General features: G+C 41.7%; 1 protein-coding gene and 1 long non-coding RNA gene across 14 annotated transcripts in view; both read right to left on the reverse strand.

Annotated features, from left to right (window-relative positions):
- The window catches only part of CACNA1A (calcium voltage-gated channel subunit alpha1 A), a 406,947-nt gene that overhangs the window by 312,455 nt on the left and 76,925 nt on the right, over positions 1-17,567 (reverse strand). The window lies entirely within an intron of this gene.
- LOC143832621 (uncharacterized) lies at positions 11,283-12,483 on the reverse strand. Its single transcript, XR_013229330.1, has 2 exons — positions 11,805-12,483; positions 11,283-11,428 (listed from the first exon to the last, which is right to left on the reverse strand). It is a non-coding gene; the product is annotated as an uncharacterized LOC143832621 (long non-coding RNA).

A 17,567-nucleotide genomic window follows, 5' to 3' on the forward strand; every position in this document is an offset into this window, starting at 1 on the left:
GCCTTCTAAAGAGCAGTCAGGGCTGATCTCCTCGAGGACTGACCGGTTTGTTCGCCTTGCAGTCCAAGGGAATCGCAAGAGTCTTCTCCAGCACCAGAGTTCAAAAGCCTCAATTCTTTGACGCTCGGCCTTCCTTATGGTCCAACTTTCACAGCCATACATTGCAACTGGGAAGACCATAGCCTTGACTAAACACACTTTTGTTGGCAGGGTGATATCTCTGCTTTTTAGGATGCTGTCTAGATTTGCCATAGCTTTCCTCCCTAGGAGCAAACGTCTTTTAATTTCTTTGCTGCAGTCCCCATCTGCAGTGATCTTGGAGCCCAGGAAAATAAAATCTGTCACTATCTCCATTTCTTCCCCTTCTATTTGCCAGGAATTGAGAGGGCCGGATGCCATGATCTTTGTTTTCTTGATGTTGAGTTTCAAGCCAACTTTTGCACTCTCCTCCTTTACCCGCATCAACAGGCTCTTTAGTTCCTCTTCACTTTTTGCCATTAGAGTGGTATCATCTGCATATTGTTGATATTTCTCCCTGCAATCTTGATCCCAATTTGTGACTCCTCTAATCCCGCATTTCTCATGATGTGCTCTGCATACAAGTTAAATAGGCAAGGCGACAGTATACAGCCTTGCCGAACTCCTTTCTCAATTTTGAACCAGTCAGTGATTCCATGTTCAGTTCTCACTGTTGCTTCTTGACCTGCATATAAATTTCTCAAGAGACAAATAAGATGCTCTGGTATTCCCATCTCTTTAAGAACTTGCCACAATTTGTTGTGCTCCACACAATCAAAGGCTTTAGCATAGTCAATGAAGCAGAAGTAGACGTTCTTCTGGTACTCCCTAGCTTTCTCCATGATCCAGCGTATGTTGGCAATTTGATCTCTAGTTCCTCTGCCTCTTCGAAATCCTGCCTGTACTTCTGGAAGTTCTCGGTCCACATATTGCTGGAGCCTAGCTTGTAGGATTTTGAGCATAACTTTGCTAGCATGAGAAATTAGTGCAATGGTGCGGTAGTTTGAACATTCTTTGGCATTGCCCTTCTTTGGGATTGGAATGTAAACTGACCTTTTCCAATCCTGTGGCCATTGTTGAGTTTTCCAAATTTGCTGGCATATTGAGTGTAGCACTTTTACTGCATCGTCCTTTAAGATTTTGAATAGTTCAACTGGAATGCTGTCAACTACCACTAGCTTTATTGTTGCTCAGACTTCCTAAGGCCCATTTGACTTCACATTCCAGGATGTCTGGCTCCAGGTCAGTAACTACCCCATTTTGGTCATCAGGGATGTTAAGCTCGCTCTTGTATAGTTCTTCTGTATAATTTTGCCACCTTTGTTTGATCTCTTCTGCTTCTGTGAGGTCCCTACCATTTTGGTCCCTTATCATACCCATCTTTGCATGAAACGTTCTCTTCATATCTCCAATTTTCTTGAAAAGATCTCTGGTCCTCCCCATTCTATTGTTTTCTTCTATTTGCTTGCACTGTTCATTTAAGAAGGCATTCTTATCTCTTCTAGCTTTTCTCTGGAATTCTGCATTCAATTGGGTGTATCTTTCTCTTTCTCCCTTGCCTTTCACTTCCCTTCTCTCCTTAGCTATTTGTAAAGCTTCCTCAGACAGCCATTTTGATTTCTTGCATTTCTTTTTCTTTGGGATGGTTTTAGTTGCTACCTCTTGTACAATGTTACGAACCTCCGTCCATAGTTCTTCAGGCACTCTGTCTATCAGATCTAATTCCTTAAATCTATTTGTCACCTCCACTGTGTATTCGTCGGGGATATGATTTAGTTCATACCTGAGTGGCCTAGTGCTTTGCCCTACTTTCTTCAATTTAAGCTTAAATTTTGCAACAAGAAGCTCATGATCTGAACCACAATCAGCTCCTGGTCTTGTTTTTATTGACTGGATAGAACTTTTCCATCTTTGGCTGCAGAGCACATAGTCAATCTGATTTCTGTGTTGACCGTCTGGTGATGTCCATGTGTAGAGTCGTCTCTTGGGTTGCTGGAAAAGAGTGTTTGCTATGACCATTGTATTCTCTTGACAAAATTCTACCATCCTGTGCCCTGCTTCATTTTGTACTCCAAGGCCAAACTTGCCTGTTATCCCGGTTATCTTTTGGCTTCCTACTTTAGCATTCCAATCCCCCATGATGATAAGCACATCATTTTTGGGCGTTGCTTCTAGAAGGTGTTGTAGGGCTTCATAGAACTGATCAACTTCATCCTCTTCAGCAGCAGTGGTTGGGGCGTAGACCTGGATCACTTGATGTTGAATGGTTTGCCTTGGATTCGAACTGAGATCATTCTGTCATTTTGGGGATTGTATCCCAAGACTGCTTTTCCTACTCTCTTATTGATTATGAAGGCTACTCCATTTCTTCTGCGAGATTCTTGTCCACAGTAGTATACCTGATGGTCATCTGAATTAAATTCACCCATTCCTGTCCATTTTAGTTCACTGATTCCTAAAATGTCGATGTTCAGTCTTCTCATTTCTTGTTTAACCACGTCCAGCTTGCCTTGATTCATGGATCTGACGTTCCAGGTTCCTATGGAATAAAAATCTTTACAGCATCGGACTGTCTTTTCGCCACCAGTTACTTCCACAACTGAGCGTCCTTTCGGCTTTGGCCCAGTCGCTTCATTCATTCTGGTGCTACTCGTACTAGCCGTCTGCTCATCCCCAGTAGCATATTGGACACCTTCCGACCTGAGGGGCTCATCTTCCAGCGTCATATCGTTATGCCTATTGGAACTGTCCATAGAGTTTTCATGGCAAAGATACTGGAGTGGTTTGCCATTTCCTTCTCCAGTGGATCACCTTTTGTCAGAGCTCTCAGCTATGACCTGTCCGTCTTGGGTGACCCTGCACGGCATAGCTCATAGCTTCACTGAACTACGCAAGCCCCCTTGCCACAACAAGGCAGCGATCCTTGAAGGGGGATGTTACATTATAGTACACAATTCTTGGAGAACAGGTGTAGTGCCAGAAGGTGTAATGCCAAATGCAAGGGGAAAAGGAGGATCCGGGTAACTACTGACCTATCAGCTTGACATCTATAGCTGACGAAATTTTAGAACAATGTAAAAATGTTAATTATTTATTATAGTGCACAATTAAAAACAGAATAAAAACTACATAAAAACTGTACAGAACTAACAGCACATAAGACCAAACACGTTTCGACCCTACTGGGTCTTCCTCAGTGGTCAGAACTGTGACAATGAACTCTATATAAAATATCTAAACTCATTATAAAGTGTAGCTGAGTGGTTTAATGGGATCTGTAAATTATGGCTCCAACCAATATATGTAAATTTTAGACTTTTTGGAGACCACCTCCTATGGCATATGCCTAGGCTCACCACTCTTCGCTTTTATATAATTCTGTGCTGGGAGTGTGCGTCAGAAAAAAAGTCTAAAATTCTGTTTTTAATTGTGTACTATGTTACATTATGTTTGTCCCACCATTGTTCAACAGTTGGTATCTCCGAAGGTTTCCAGTTCTTGGCCAGTACTAGTCTTGCTGCTGTCGTAGCACAGAAGAAGAAGTTCCTGGCATGAGAGGGAAGCAAATCTGGACACAAACTTAAAAACATGTATTCAGCTCTCATAGGAAACTTAATATTAAACATCACTTCTAAAACAGTGTGTACTTTTACCCAAAATCTGTTCACTTCCCCGCATCTCCACCACATATGGAACCCCCCCCCCCACACCTTATCCTGACATTTCCAGCACATGTTATTATACCACTTAGACATATTTGCAATTACTTTGGGTGTTACATACCATCTGTAAAACATCTTATACCAATTCTCCTTTAATATCTGACTGTTTGTTAGTTTAAGTAAAGGTAAAGGTAAAGCACCGAGTGCAAGCACCGAGTCATGTCTGACCCTTGGGGTGACGCCCTCTAGCGTTTTCATGGCAGACTCAATACGGGGTGGTTTGCCAGTGCCTTCCCCAGTCATTACCGTTTACCCCCCAGCAAGCTGGGTACTCATTTTACCGACCTCGGAAGGATGGAAGGCTGAGTCAACCTTGAGCCGGCTGCTGGGATTGAACTCCCAGCCTCATGGGCAAAGCTTTCAGATGGCTGCCTTACCACTCTGCGCCACAAGAGGCTCATAAGCTGGTTTAGTTTAAGTACTTTAAGTACTTAATTAGTTTAAGTACTTTAACCCAAATGCGTTCCCATGTTTCCAGTGTAAGGTTGGTTCCAATATTCTGCATCTATTTAATCATATATATCTTAACCTGCTCTGATTCGGTTTCATATTTCAATAAAAGTTTGTATATTTGACCTTGTAAATGTGGCTTGGCTTGAGCTAAAATATTCTCAAATTCTGGGAGTAGAGCACCCATCTCCACCCATCTGACAAATTCTGAGTTAAATCTGGAGAGCAACTGATTTAGTTCTAACCACTATATTTCAACTCCTTTTTTAAATGTTTGAATATATTTAAGTTCTCCTTTCTTGAATAACATGTCCTTGCATTTTAAACAAGTTATTCTCTTTTACGGAGTTCTTGTGAAATAAACTTGAACTGGGGATTTCATAAATGAAGGTGAGGGGAAAAGTCTGCTTTTGTATCTGCGACATATTTTGAACAAGCCATATGCCCACAAATTAAGATTTGTTTATTTCTTTCCTTTCTGTTTGGGCAAGGGCCAAAGAATATTGTGTAATCCTTCACCTAAATCCTCTTTCTCCAAGGTTAAATCTCTAGCCATCGGATCTGTTATCCAGTCTGCAAATGTGACAAGTGTAGCAGCATGTAAATAAAGCTTCAAGTTGGCTATGGCTTGAACTCCTCTTTTCTTTCCATCTTGTAAGATTTTAAAAGCAATCCTGGGTCTCTTATAATCCCAAATGAATTGTTTTATTTCCGTTTGCCACTTGGATATCATCTTATCTTTGATTGGTAATGGTAGCACTTGAAATAAAAGGTTAAACTATTTGTTTTAACTGTAACAATTTGGGCGGAACATGAGAGTTTTAGCTTGGCCCATCTTACCAAGTCTTGTTGCAGTTTTTTCCATAGCTTTCAATAATTGTTTACCTCCAATTCTGCAGGGTCTTCTCGTAGGTGTACTCCAAGATATTTAATTGTCTTGGGGTTAACTTCACAGCCAGAGCTATATCTAATACATTGTGCATCCAAGTCTGACAGCCAAATCTGGATAATTTTAGTTTTAGCTCTAATGACTTGGAGTACTGTGTTCAGTTTTGGGCACCCCAGTTGAAAAGGGATGTTGACAAACTGGAACATGTCCAGAGGAAGGCAACAAAGATGGTGAGGGGTTTGGAGACCAAGACATACGAAGAAAGGCTGGGGGAGCTTGGTCTGTTTAGCTTAGAGAGGAAAATACTGAGAGGGAATCTGATAACCATCTTCAAGTATTTAAAAGGGTGCCATATGGAGGATGGAGCAGTATTGTTCTCTCTTACCCCAGAGGGACAGACCAGAACAAATGGGATGAAATTAATTCAAAAGAAATTCCATCTAAACATCTGGAAGAAGTTCCTGACAGTTAGAGCGGCTTCTCAGTGGAACAAGCTTCCTCTTTGGAATTTTTTTAACAGAGGCTAGATAGCCATCTGATAGACCCATTATGCACAGGGGTTTTAGCGCACATTCGGGGTGGAATGGCGGTGACTAAAATCACGGATAACGCACGGAGCCGGCTGCAACCGGCTGCAGCTTCGGTGCATGCCGCCGAAAAAGCCGCGTCAGTGAAACGCGGAAGAAAGCGCGGCTTCCGGGTAACCGGGGCGCAACCAGAAGCGGCGCCCGGATTGCCGCGTGCATAATCGGTTACTCTGGGTTTTGCCGCCGTCGCGCCCCGCCCCGTGCATAACCGGTGTGCGTCGCGTCTTCCCCCTCCGCGTTTTCCATGTGACCCGAAATCGCCGTTTCTGCGGCCGTGCATAATGGGCCATGGAGAGGCTGATTCTGTGAAGGCAAAGGGGTGGCAGGTTATAGTAGATGAGCGTTAGTGGTGTGAGTGTCCTGCATAGTGCAGGGGGTTGGACTAGATGACCCATGAGGTACCTTCCAACTCTATTATTCAATGATTCTATATAGACCAAAATCTTTCAGTAAGTCAAACAGAATTGGGGAGATGTCAGTGGGTTAGTTAAAACACAGACCACATAATCAGCATAACTTTTTAGTTTGAACTCCTCTCCTTCAACTTGGAGTCCAGTAAGTTTATCATCTGCCGGTATCCTAACCGCTAACATTTCTAAACATTGAACAGCAATGAAGACAGAGGTGCCCTTCTTTATTTGAATAATATCCTTAGTCAACATACCATTTATCAGGATTCTGGCTTCTTGGGCTGAATATCTGTGCTTAATCAAGCTCAAGAAAGTCTCTCCACAGCCCAGAGAATCCAATGTCACATGCAAAAAATTCTACTGAACATTATCAAAGGCTTTCTCAGCATCTAAAAAAAGAAAAGCTGTCTGCAGTTGCTGGTGTTGAGCGAACTCCATGGCATTCAATACAAAGCATATATTATTTCTCATATATCTCTCTGGCATAAAACCCATCTGATCCGACGGTACAACACACGCAATGCATTTTTTCAGTCATTCAGCTAGAACCTTAACAAAAATTTTATAATCCATATTAAGCAACGAAATAGGTCTATAAGAACGTGGAGAAGCAACACACGTATAATTACATGGATTCGAAATTGCGTTGAACTCTTCATAAAAATTTTCTTTTGCATTGTTTGGCACATAAATATTCACAAGCACAAATTTCTGCCCATCAGGGAGATGAATGGTTAAAGTAACAAAGAGACTTTCAGTGTCTTGTATTAATGCTTCTGTTTTTATGCTTGGGTTAACAACGTAAGTCATGACCCCTATTTTTTTCACCGTTGCAAAAGCCACATATTCCTTTCCTAATTTTTTAACATTTAAAACGTTTTGATGTCTTCTGTTAATATACATTTCCTGAAGGCATATTATATCTGCTCTAAGCTTTGTGAGTTGGTTGGATATTTTAGAGCGATTAGTAGCAGCATTCATGCAATTAATGTTTACAGAGAGAATCTTTAATTTCTCACTGACACTGCGAGGTACTTGCTGCCCCTTGTTGATGGGGTCTTGTATCTTGACCTGATGCTCCTTTCTGATCTCACTGCGGTCTTGGTGGAACTTCTTGTTGAAGCTGAGCCAATGCAGAACCTTGAGATAGGGAATCAGCAAGTTCTTGAGCTTGTTGAAGAGTTTTAACAATTTTGCTCCCTGTCGGCAGAATAACTTCCAAGGCAAACAGAACCTTCCTTATGCTTTGGCCAATTAGGATTTGACATTAAAAATGGAATTGTGCTCTCTTTCATAAGATGTCATCAGGTATGTCCTGAAATACTTGAACTTCCTGTCCCTCAAGCTGTAGTGGATCAGTGCGGTTTTTTTTCCAGGAGAGCTTTCTTAACCGGTTTACTGTCAATGCTGACCAGTATGTCTCTTGGCTGGTTCTTATGTGCCACTGCTTTGGAATAAACTCTGTAGACCTTGTCAGTGCTTATGACCTCATCGGGGAGGTATTCTTCCAAGGAAGTAGTTAGTTCTTGCCGCAAATCTTGTTTTCCATAGTTTTTTAGAAACCCCTTTTATCCTCACATTTTTGGCCCTGGCTTCAGTTACCAAAACCTCAAACTTCTCTTCTGCTGTGGTTTTCCAGTCCTGCAAATCCAGCTCTACCCTTTCAATTCTGTTCTTTTGTTCTCCAAATTGTTTAGTATTATCCTCAACCATGGATTTCAGTCAATCAATCTTATCAGAGAGCTCTTTTTTACAGTCCTGAATTTCCTTGACCTGTTGCTTGTGCAGCGAAGGCTTTCAATTCTTTACTTTGCTTTGCTAGAAGACAGACCATTTGTGTCATATCCAAGACTTCTTCTTCAGAGTCTTCTGTTTCCAATTCTATTTCATTCTCCTTGTCTTTATCTTTGTCCTTTTTGGTCTTCCTTGAAGTGGCCGTTACCCTTTTTCCCTTCCAAAAGGCAATTAAATTGGAGTTTTTTCTTTGGGGATCTAGTCAATTTGGGAAGATTGCTAGGCTTTCCTGACATCAACCAATATTATGCTAATATTATATCCTCAATGCTCTAAGATAAATTGCATTAACTAATTACTTAGTTGTGGATACAGTTTATCAAAGAGAAAACCTTATTTAGTATTTAAGAGCCAGTTCATAATTTTACATAGTAAAGAAAATTTCTAACACCCCTGCAATTACCTTATAACAAGAAAGGGGAGCTTTATGAATAACAATTACTCATGCAACAGAAATACGGTGCAGCAAAAAATTAAAAAGGGCCAGAGAACCAAAATATAAGCAGCAAAAAAGAAAACGCAAAAAATGAAAGAAGTAGCCTTGTGCCGATTGATGCCACTAAAAACCAAATAGAAATAGGAGTTAAAGAGAATAATCAAAGATGCAAACCAAACAGGGAAATGCATAAAAGCTAAAAAGAATCATATCATCACCATCATCATGCTCTCCATGCAGCTTCTTATTTTGAGAGAAAGGCTGCAGCTGAAAAATCAAGAAGAAAAAAAGGAGGTGTGTGGCTAAAGATGTCGTCCTGAGAGGGTGGCAGGGCATCTGCTCTGCTATCTCTGAAGCCTGACAGGGGTCAATTGCGCAAGCAATTGGCAGAAAAGAGGAGGGGTACGCAAACCCCACCTCACCTTTCTACCCAGGAAGTTCTTGGGGCCGTCTCCAATCCTTTAGGGAGTATATCTCCCTGGATTATAGGCTGTCAGCGTTCCAGGTCCAGAGGACGACTGCCATTTTCTATCTCGGACTTTCTTTTCTTTCTTTAATCTTAAAGTATCTGCTTCAATCCTACACGATGATTTACCACAAATGAATGTTTTGAACTGAGGGGAGGACATCGGCTGAGTTCCAAAACATCATTTACTGCAAGTATCTCTCGTTTTTTTTTCTCCGTCTCTCTTCCTGCATCAAAGCCCTTTGTTTCCCCCCTCCTCTTACTCTGCTCTGCCCGAAGCCACCTCGTTATGAGGCAGGCTAATTCTCCTAACTAAGCCGAAGAAGGACTCAAATCAACTCGAATTAATTGGCAAAAGCTCTTATTGTAATTGTTTTGGTTTTCGGAAATAAGAGATAAGAGCTGTGAATGGGAAGATCTCACGAGAACTCTGTGCCAGCACGAGAATATCTGCCTTAACTAACTTCAATACGTCACATGCCAGAGGATAAAACAGAGGACCTCTACTGGCCACTTGTAAAATTGTTTGAGGCCGGGTTTTTTTAAAGTCAAAAACATGTCTATGTTAAAAAGATTGGCTCATCTAATAGAGATACAAACCCAAGATTACAAAGTATTTATAGATGGATTGGTCAAAAATATCTCCAAGGAGATCCAAGATGGCAAGGAAGAAGTCTCCAATAGGAATGATGGATCAATAACAGTGGCTGATGACAGCTTTAAACAAGGTGGAAAACCAACAGCAGAAGAGAAATCTGAAATTCATATCTTCAAGGAGATCCAAGATGCCAAGGAAGAAGTCTTTAACAGGAATGATGGATCAATAACAGTGGCTGATGACAGCTCTAAACAAGGTGGAAAACCAACAGCAGAAGAGAAATCTGAAATTCATATCTTCAAGGAGATCCAAGATGCCAAGGAAGAAGTCTTTAACAGGAATGATGGATCAATAACAGTGGCTGATGACAGCTCTAAACAAGGTGGAAAACCAACAGCAGAAGAGAAATCTGAAATTCATATCTTCAAGGAGATCCAAGATGCCAAGGAAGAAGTCTTTAACAGGAATGATGGATCAATAACAGTGGCTGATGACAGCTCTAAACAAGGTGGAAAACCAAGGGCCTTTTCGCACGGGGATCTTTGTTGCAAATTGTTTGCGGAATGAAAAATCGCCATTTAAAATAGTGGAATTCGTCGTTATGCATACCTGCCTTTGTAGTGGAATCAGTTGCGTTTTTTAGCGTTTCCCACAGGCTTCCGGTCTCGGCAGAAATCGCTAGAAAGGAAGCGCTATTGCCAAGCTCGTCCCGCCCCTGGCCGTCAAGCAGCCAATGGGCAGCCGTTAGCATGCTCCCAAACAGCCCCTTTCCCTTTAAGAAAGGTTTTTTAAAAAAAAAAACAAGACCCATAGCAACGAATCTAGGTAGATTCGTTGCTACGGAGAGACCCATCCAGCTGCCTAACGTGAACTGTCGTTTGATTGTATGATCGTTTGCACGCTGCCTCGAGTGATAAAAAAAAAATCCCCCCCCCCCTCTCACGGTCCCGATTTTCGGCTGAATTTATGTGTAAAAAATAAAGGGACTTTATTTCAGCAAACGGGCTTTTATGTGGTTTGTGCTTAGTGACTAAAGGTGAAGGACTGAAGCCAGGGAAGCCTCTAAACAGAAAGAGGCTCGCTGGTGCGTTTATCCCCGCTCGCTCGGAGAAAAAAAAATGGCGATCGCTTCGCCGGAAGTTTGGAGGAGAGAGCCAGGGGGAGGGACTTTGAAGAACCAGCAACAATGGTAACGCACAGGTCTTTAGCGCTACTGTTGCAGATTGGTTGCAGGAGTGTATCGCTATCCGGAGGGTGAATCCACTTTTCTGGATTCCCCCGAAAGCGCTACAACGAAGCGCTTTTTGCGGGTCGGTTTCAGGATTGTTGCAGATTGTCTACGACGTCGTGGGTTATGGCAAATTAGTAGCGTTTCCAATTAGCAACCATTGTGCTATTTTGAAGCCGTGCGAAATGGCCCCAACAGTAGAAGAGAAATCTGAAATTCTGGAGACGGAAAATGGGATGCCGGAGTTCTGCAGCCCAGATAAGGACACCCTTTTTAAAAAGACATACAGCCATCTCAAAGCAACAGTGTACAAAAATCAATCAAAAGAAATATGGATCTGCAGTGAAAGTAACCGATTTAAAGGAGCTCTTTGGGGAAAAAATTGTATTGATACTGGAGTCCAGGAGGTGCAACGGCCTCAAGATTTATCGATGCATATTCTGCGGGAAAGAGTACAACTGCACTTTCTACGCCAAAGGCCAATGGGACAGAATATAAGTCTACGGGAACGACAAGATGTAGCAAGCCTCGAGATGAGACCCCCTTAAGAAGACCGAAAGCTCATATTGTTTTATGTTTAATGTTATACTGTATTCTATATTTCTATTTTTATGAAAAAGGGGAAGCAGTGTCTCTTTCTCTCTTGTTTCTTGTTTCTTTTCCTTTGTAGGCATATAGGTAATATAATCATTAGTGTTGGAAATATAAAATGGGGTTCTCCCCCCTTATTTTTTCTTTCTTCTATTAGTGTATTGTTCTAGGACCAAAGCCTACACTGACCTGTAGAAAATGTTTAATGTTAAGCTTTCAACTTAAATCTGAAAATATACCTGTCAGGATGGCTCTTAGAATGGGTCAAGTATAAATTGTTTTGTAGATGTATAAGAATTAAGGATAAGGAGAAGCTATAGAAGACTGAAAGCTTGTTCTATGTTTAATGTGAAGCATTTAATCTAAACCTGGAAATCTTATTATTCTCTGTATTAACAACATATACTGTATTCTACATTGCTATTTTTATGAAAAAGGGGAAGCAGTGCCTTTTTTCTCTCTTGTTTCTTTTCCTTAGTAGGCATATAGGTAATATAATCGTTAGTGTTGGAAATATAAAATGGGGCTTTCCCCCCTTATTTTTTTTATTGGTGTATTGTTATAGGGCCAAAGCTCATATTGATCTGTAGAAAATGCAAAGCTCTCAACTTATACCTGTCAGGATGGCTCTTAGAATGGGTCAAGTATAAATGGTTTGTAGATGTATCTGTATTAAGGATAAGGAGAAATTATGAAATCCTTTTGTAATTTTTTTTCTTTGTACATCTTTAAGGCAAAGCCCTACTTTCCTCTCCCTTCATCAGGGTATTGATACAGGGCCAAAACTCATACTGTTCTATAAGAAATGTTTAATGTTAAGCATCTAACTTAAACCTAGAAATATCTGCCAGGATAGCTCTTAGATTGTATGAAGCAGTTAACGTGAGGTCTACGATCTCTCAAGTAAGTTGATTAATAATAACTTTTCTTTTGTATATCTAAACAGGCTTTTTTTTTAATGTAGTGGAAATGTGGATGGCTCTTAGACTCATGGCTCTTAGAGTTTTGGGCAAAAGTTTATATCACTGTGGAGTCAATGTGGGGTCGTATATTTTCAAATGATGATTATATTTTATTTACTGCTTTTTGTATCAATAACTCGTGTTGCATCCTTTATTTCTATCTTTATGAAAATAAAAAAAATTCATTACAATAAAAAAAAGGAAAATAAAAAAGAGGCTAGAAAAAGAAAAAAACAAGAAAAAATTATACCAAAAAAAATATGCTGTGAAAGTGGAAGAATAAAAAAGGCAAAAGAAACAAAAAAAATTGTAATCCACATGTTCGGACACAAGTAAAGACCTTCCGCCTGCTCTGTTGGATTATTCTGAAGCCTGGAAGAAGATGCGGAAAGGGGTCTGCTCATAATCCTAGTCCTGGAAAATGGGCAAATAAAACCAAGAAAAGGAAAAAAAAACTGTACAAGAAAGAGTAATCCGAGCTGTGTGAAAAGGAGAGAGTTTTCCAAGAAATGTCAGGGAGAAATGCAAGCAGCTAAGAAGGGGCCTCCCTTCCAGAATGTCGCCAAAAGTAGAAAAGTATTAGGTCACCCCAATCTTACATTGGCAACGAGCATCACGGTGGATCACGCAATGGAACAGTATTGGGATGAAGATCGCTGATAGATAAACATATAGCGTAAGCTCCCCTTTTAGGTGTTTCTGTTTTAGTTTGATTCCCCCCCCACCCCCCCCCCCACCCCGGTTATCAAAAAGCCAGCAGCAGGGAAGCTTCTCCATTTGCACGGTAGCTTCACTACCACCGGGAAAGCACCCTGGGGGGAGAATGGGGGAAATCAAAATTTCAGGGTTTTACTCATGCCTCTTCAAAGTCAGCAAGAGAGTCTTTCAAGCTTCAGACTTCTGACCACAGATGGGGATCCAAGGGAGAGGGTCAAGTCCATTCTCAAGCACCTTTTTTAAATGGCAGGAAAAAAGGGGGGGAGACAAGAAAGAAGAAATGGGGGTGGCCCTGATCACAGGTGGCTTGGGATCCAGAGAATGACTCACTACGGATCAGAAACAGGCTCCTTGGAACTCCGAAATCTTCTGCAGTCCTTAAGAGGAGAAATTAGAGAGGCTTGTGTGCCTTACTTGCTTCTGCTGGGTGTTGATGCGTTCGCCTCCCCCCCCCCCCCCCCGGTCCAGATCAGGAGCTCACCAAAAGGTTAACTGCTTAAGCTGCCATCTTCCACCTGACTATCATGATTTTGCAATGTTGAGCATGATTCTCCTCCGAAGAGAAGACTGAGGAGAAGTAGGAATCGAGCAATTCGGCCCTCTCTTCATCACCAGTTACAACATCACTTTCTGGTCACTGCAATGGTCCTACCATGTCCCTATTCTGTTTCTTACTTTGTTGAATAATACCAAAGAATAGTACGATAGTACTGAAGGCTGCTGAGAGATCCAGCAGAACTAGCGGGGTCACATACCCCCTTTTGAGATCCTGACAGAGGTCATCAACCAAAGGCAATCAAAGCAGTCTTTGTTCTGAATCCCAAACTGAAGCCAAGCTGAAATGGTTCACAAAGAAGTATGTGCTTACAAAATCTTACTTGAGATATCCCCCCTCATGATTCATACTTTATTGAATTGTAAGTGTGTGTGGGCAAGCCACAGCTCTTTTAATTTTTGTATGAATGTTTTTGGTAGTGGTGACAGAGATGATGAAGTACCAGTCCCCTAACCCCTTCTCCTTCCCTGGCCCTAAAGAAAGGATATCCGCTTACCTAATCAATTTAGTGATCTAAATAATGTTAGAGAATTCTGTTGGGACTATTAAGCACTAACACTATACTGTCCTCTACACACACTTTTACATTCAGAGTGATAACCTAAGTCTTTAGGCAGCATTTGCCTCAGATATTCTGTGTAATTGAAGCAAAATGTCAAAATGAAACTCTCAGCTGCTTGTTTGTGTGTTTTCCTAACAACATAGAGAAGATGGGTGCAGGGAAACAGGGACTCCCCTGGAATCTGCTGCCTGAAATTACTTTCTCATCATACTTAACTCTTTGTTATGATGGAAGCTGTCTGTCTGTCCCTAAAGGTTGCACAAGGACAAATTCATGCCATGTTTATGAACAAAAGCAGGTGCATATTAATTCCCACTGTCTTAGTGCATCTGAAAATACATTCAGTCCTTGAACTGCACATGTTTGTCTATACCACCAGCAGTATCTGTTGTGGGACCACACAGACTGCATAAAACCACACGGTGTTCCCTGTCTTACCTGCCCCTGCTGCCAATTGTTTGGTCTATGTTCCTGCACTTTGGGCCCATCATCCCACAAACTCACCAGCACACCTTCCCATCAATGGCAGTTGATGTGGCTAACCAGCCACACCCAAATCCACTGGTTCCTGGCCAGACCTGGCCCACTGGTTAATCAATGTTCTTGGACATCTTTCCATTCAGCAAACTCACTTCCCCTTTTGGCCTCTAGTCCCATACTGTGAAGGACAGCAGGGAAACGTGAACCTCCTTCCACAGTGACCTTCAAAGGTATATGAGGGGAAGGAAACAGTGAAATAGTGCAAGGATATCACAGAATTCTTATTTTTATTCATCATTTTTTTGCAAGTTTAAGCCTTCCTTCCTGTAGCCCCTTGCCACTAAACCTATTTGTGCATGTACATTATGCTGCCTAAGGGTTTGCCTAAGTCACTGCTCATAAAATATAGCCCCAAAAGTCCAAGCTACTACAGCTTTGGGTATACAATATTGTATTCCTCTCCTGCAGATCTAAGCAGCTCTGAGTCTGGTCACTAATGGGACGGGTGATTCTTGGGAATCCTATGTCATGCCTCTTTGGATTCCATGATGGAAGCAATGTGGCTTATAAATGTTGTTGTTAGGTGCGAAGACGTGTCCGACCCATTGTGACCCCATGGACAATGATCCTCCAGGCCTTCCTGTCCTCTACCATTCCCCGGAGACCATTTCTGTTCGCACCGACTGCTTCAGTGATTCCATCCAGCCACCTCATTCTCTGTCGTCCCCTTCTTCTTTTGCCCTCGATCGCTCCCAGCATTAGGCTCTTCTCCAGGGAGTCCTTCCTTCTCATGAGGTGGCCAAAATATTTGAATTTCATCTTCAGGATCTGGCCTTCTAAGGAGCAGTCAGGGCTGATCTCCTCTAGGACTGATCGGTTTGTTCGCCTTGCAGTCCAAGGGAATCGCAAGAGTCTTCTCCAGCACCAGAGTTCAAAAGCCTCAATTCTTTGATGCTCGGCCTTCCTTATGGTCCAACTTTAACAGCCATACATTGCAACTGGGAAGACCACAGCCTTGAGTAGACACACTTTTGTTGGCATGGTGATGTCTCTGCTTTTTACGATGCTGTCTAAATTTGCCATAGCTTTCCTCCCCAGGAGCAAGTGTCTTTTAATTTCTTTGCTGCAGTCCCCATCTGCAGTGATCTTGGAGCCCAGGAAAATAAAATCTGTTACTACCTCCATTTCTTCCTCATCTATTTGCCAGGAATTGAGAGGGTAAAATGCCATGATCTTAGTTTTCTTGATGTTGAGTTTGAAGTGAACTTTTGCACTCTCCTCCTTCACCCGCATCAATAAGCTCTTAAATTCTTCTTTGCTTTCTGCCATTAGAGTGGTATCATCTGCATACCTGAGGTTGTTGCTATTTCTTCCTGCAATCTTGATCCCTATTTGTGACTCATCTAACTCCGCCTTTCTCATGATGTGCTCCGCATACAAGTTAAATAGGCAAGGCGACAGTACACAGCCTTGCCAAACTCCTTTCTCAATTTTGAACTAATCAGTGATTCCATGCACGATTCTCACTATTGCTTCTTGACCTGCATATAGTTTTCTCAAGAGAGAGATAAGATGCTCAGGTATTCCCATCTCTTAAAGAACTTGCCACAATTTGTTGTACTACACACAAAGGCTTTAGCATAGTCAATGAAGCAGAAGTAGATGTTTTTCTGGAACTCCCTAGTTTTCTCCATGATCCAGCATATGTTGGCAATTTGATCTCTAGTTCCTCTGCCTCTTCGAAATCCTGCCCGTACTTCTGGAAGTTCTTGGTCCACAACTTGCTGCAGCCTAGCTTGTAGGATTTTGAGCATAACTTTGCTAGTATGAGAAATGAGTGCAATGGTGCAGTAGTTTGAACATTCTTTGGCATTGCCCTTCTTTAGGATTGGAATGTAAACTGACCTTTTCCAATCCACTGTTGAGTTTTCCAAATTTGCTGGCATATTGAGTGTAGCACTTTTACTGCATCATCTTTTAAATTTTTGAATAGTTCAACTGGAATGTTGTCACCTCCACTAGCTTTATTGTTGCTCAGACTTCCTAACGCCCATTTGACTTCACATTCCAGAATGTCTAGCTCCAGGTCAGTGACTACCCCATTGTGGTTATCAGGGACGTTAAGCTTGCACTTGTATAGTTCTTCTGTATAATTTTGCCACCTTTTAAAAATCTATTCTGCTTCTGTTAAGTCCCTACTATTTTGGTCCTTTATCATACCCATCTTTGCATGAAACGGTCTCTTCATATCTCCAATTTTCTTGAAGAGATCTTTGGTCCTCCTTATTCTATTGTTTTCTTCTATTTGTTTGCATTGTTCATTTAAGAAGGCATTCTTATCTCTTCTAGCTATTCTCTGGAATTCTGCATTCAATTGGGTGTATTGTTTTCTTTCTCCCTTGCCTTTCACTTCCCTTCTCTCCTCAGCTATTTGTAAAGCTTCCTCAGACAGCCATTTTGATTTCTTGCATTTCTTTTTCTTTGGGATGGTTTTAGTTGCTACCTCTTGTACAATGTTGCTAACCTCTGTCCATAGTTCTTCAGGCACTCTGTCTATCAGATCTAATTCAAATCTATTTGTCACCTCTACTGTATATTCGTCAGGGATATGATTTAGTTCATACCTGTGGCCTAGTGCTTTTCCCTACTTTCTTCAACTTAAGCCTAAATTTTGCAACAAGAGGCTGATGATCTGAATCACAATCAGCTCCTGGTCTTGTTTTCACTGACTGTATAGAACTTCTCCATCTTTGGCTGCAGAGCACAGAGTCAATCTGATTTCTGTGTTGACCGTCTGGTGTTGTCCATGTGTAGAGTCGTCTCTTGGGTTGTTGGAAAAGAGTGTTTGCTATGACCATTGTATTCTTCTGACAAAATTCTACCAGTCTCTATGGCATCTGGGAATAAAATCCAATAACATTGCTTTGTCTAATCCAGCCTTTTTTACTGTTGAGAAACCCCTAAAAAAATTCAGGCTTTGAGAAGCCCCGAAGTAGGGCAATCATGCAGAACATGGTTGGGAAGCGTAGCTGTAAACATGCTCACCCAGGGCCTCTCCCCCTCCCACTCCCTCCAGGCCCATCACTGGAAACGGGGGGGGG

This window comes from Paroedura picta, chromosome 3, assembly GCF_049243985.1.
Source record: "Paroedura picta isolate Pp20150507F chromosome 3, Ppicta_v3.0, whole genome shotgun sequence".
NCBI lineage: Eukaryota > Metazoa > Chordata > Lepidosauria > Squamata > Gekkonidae > Paroedura > Paroedura picta.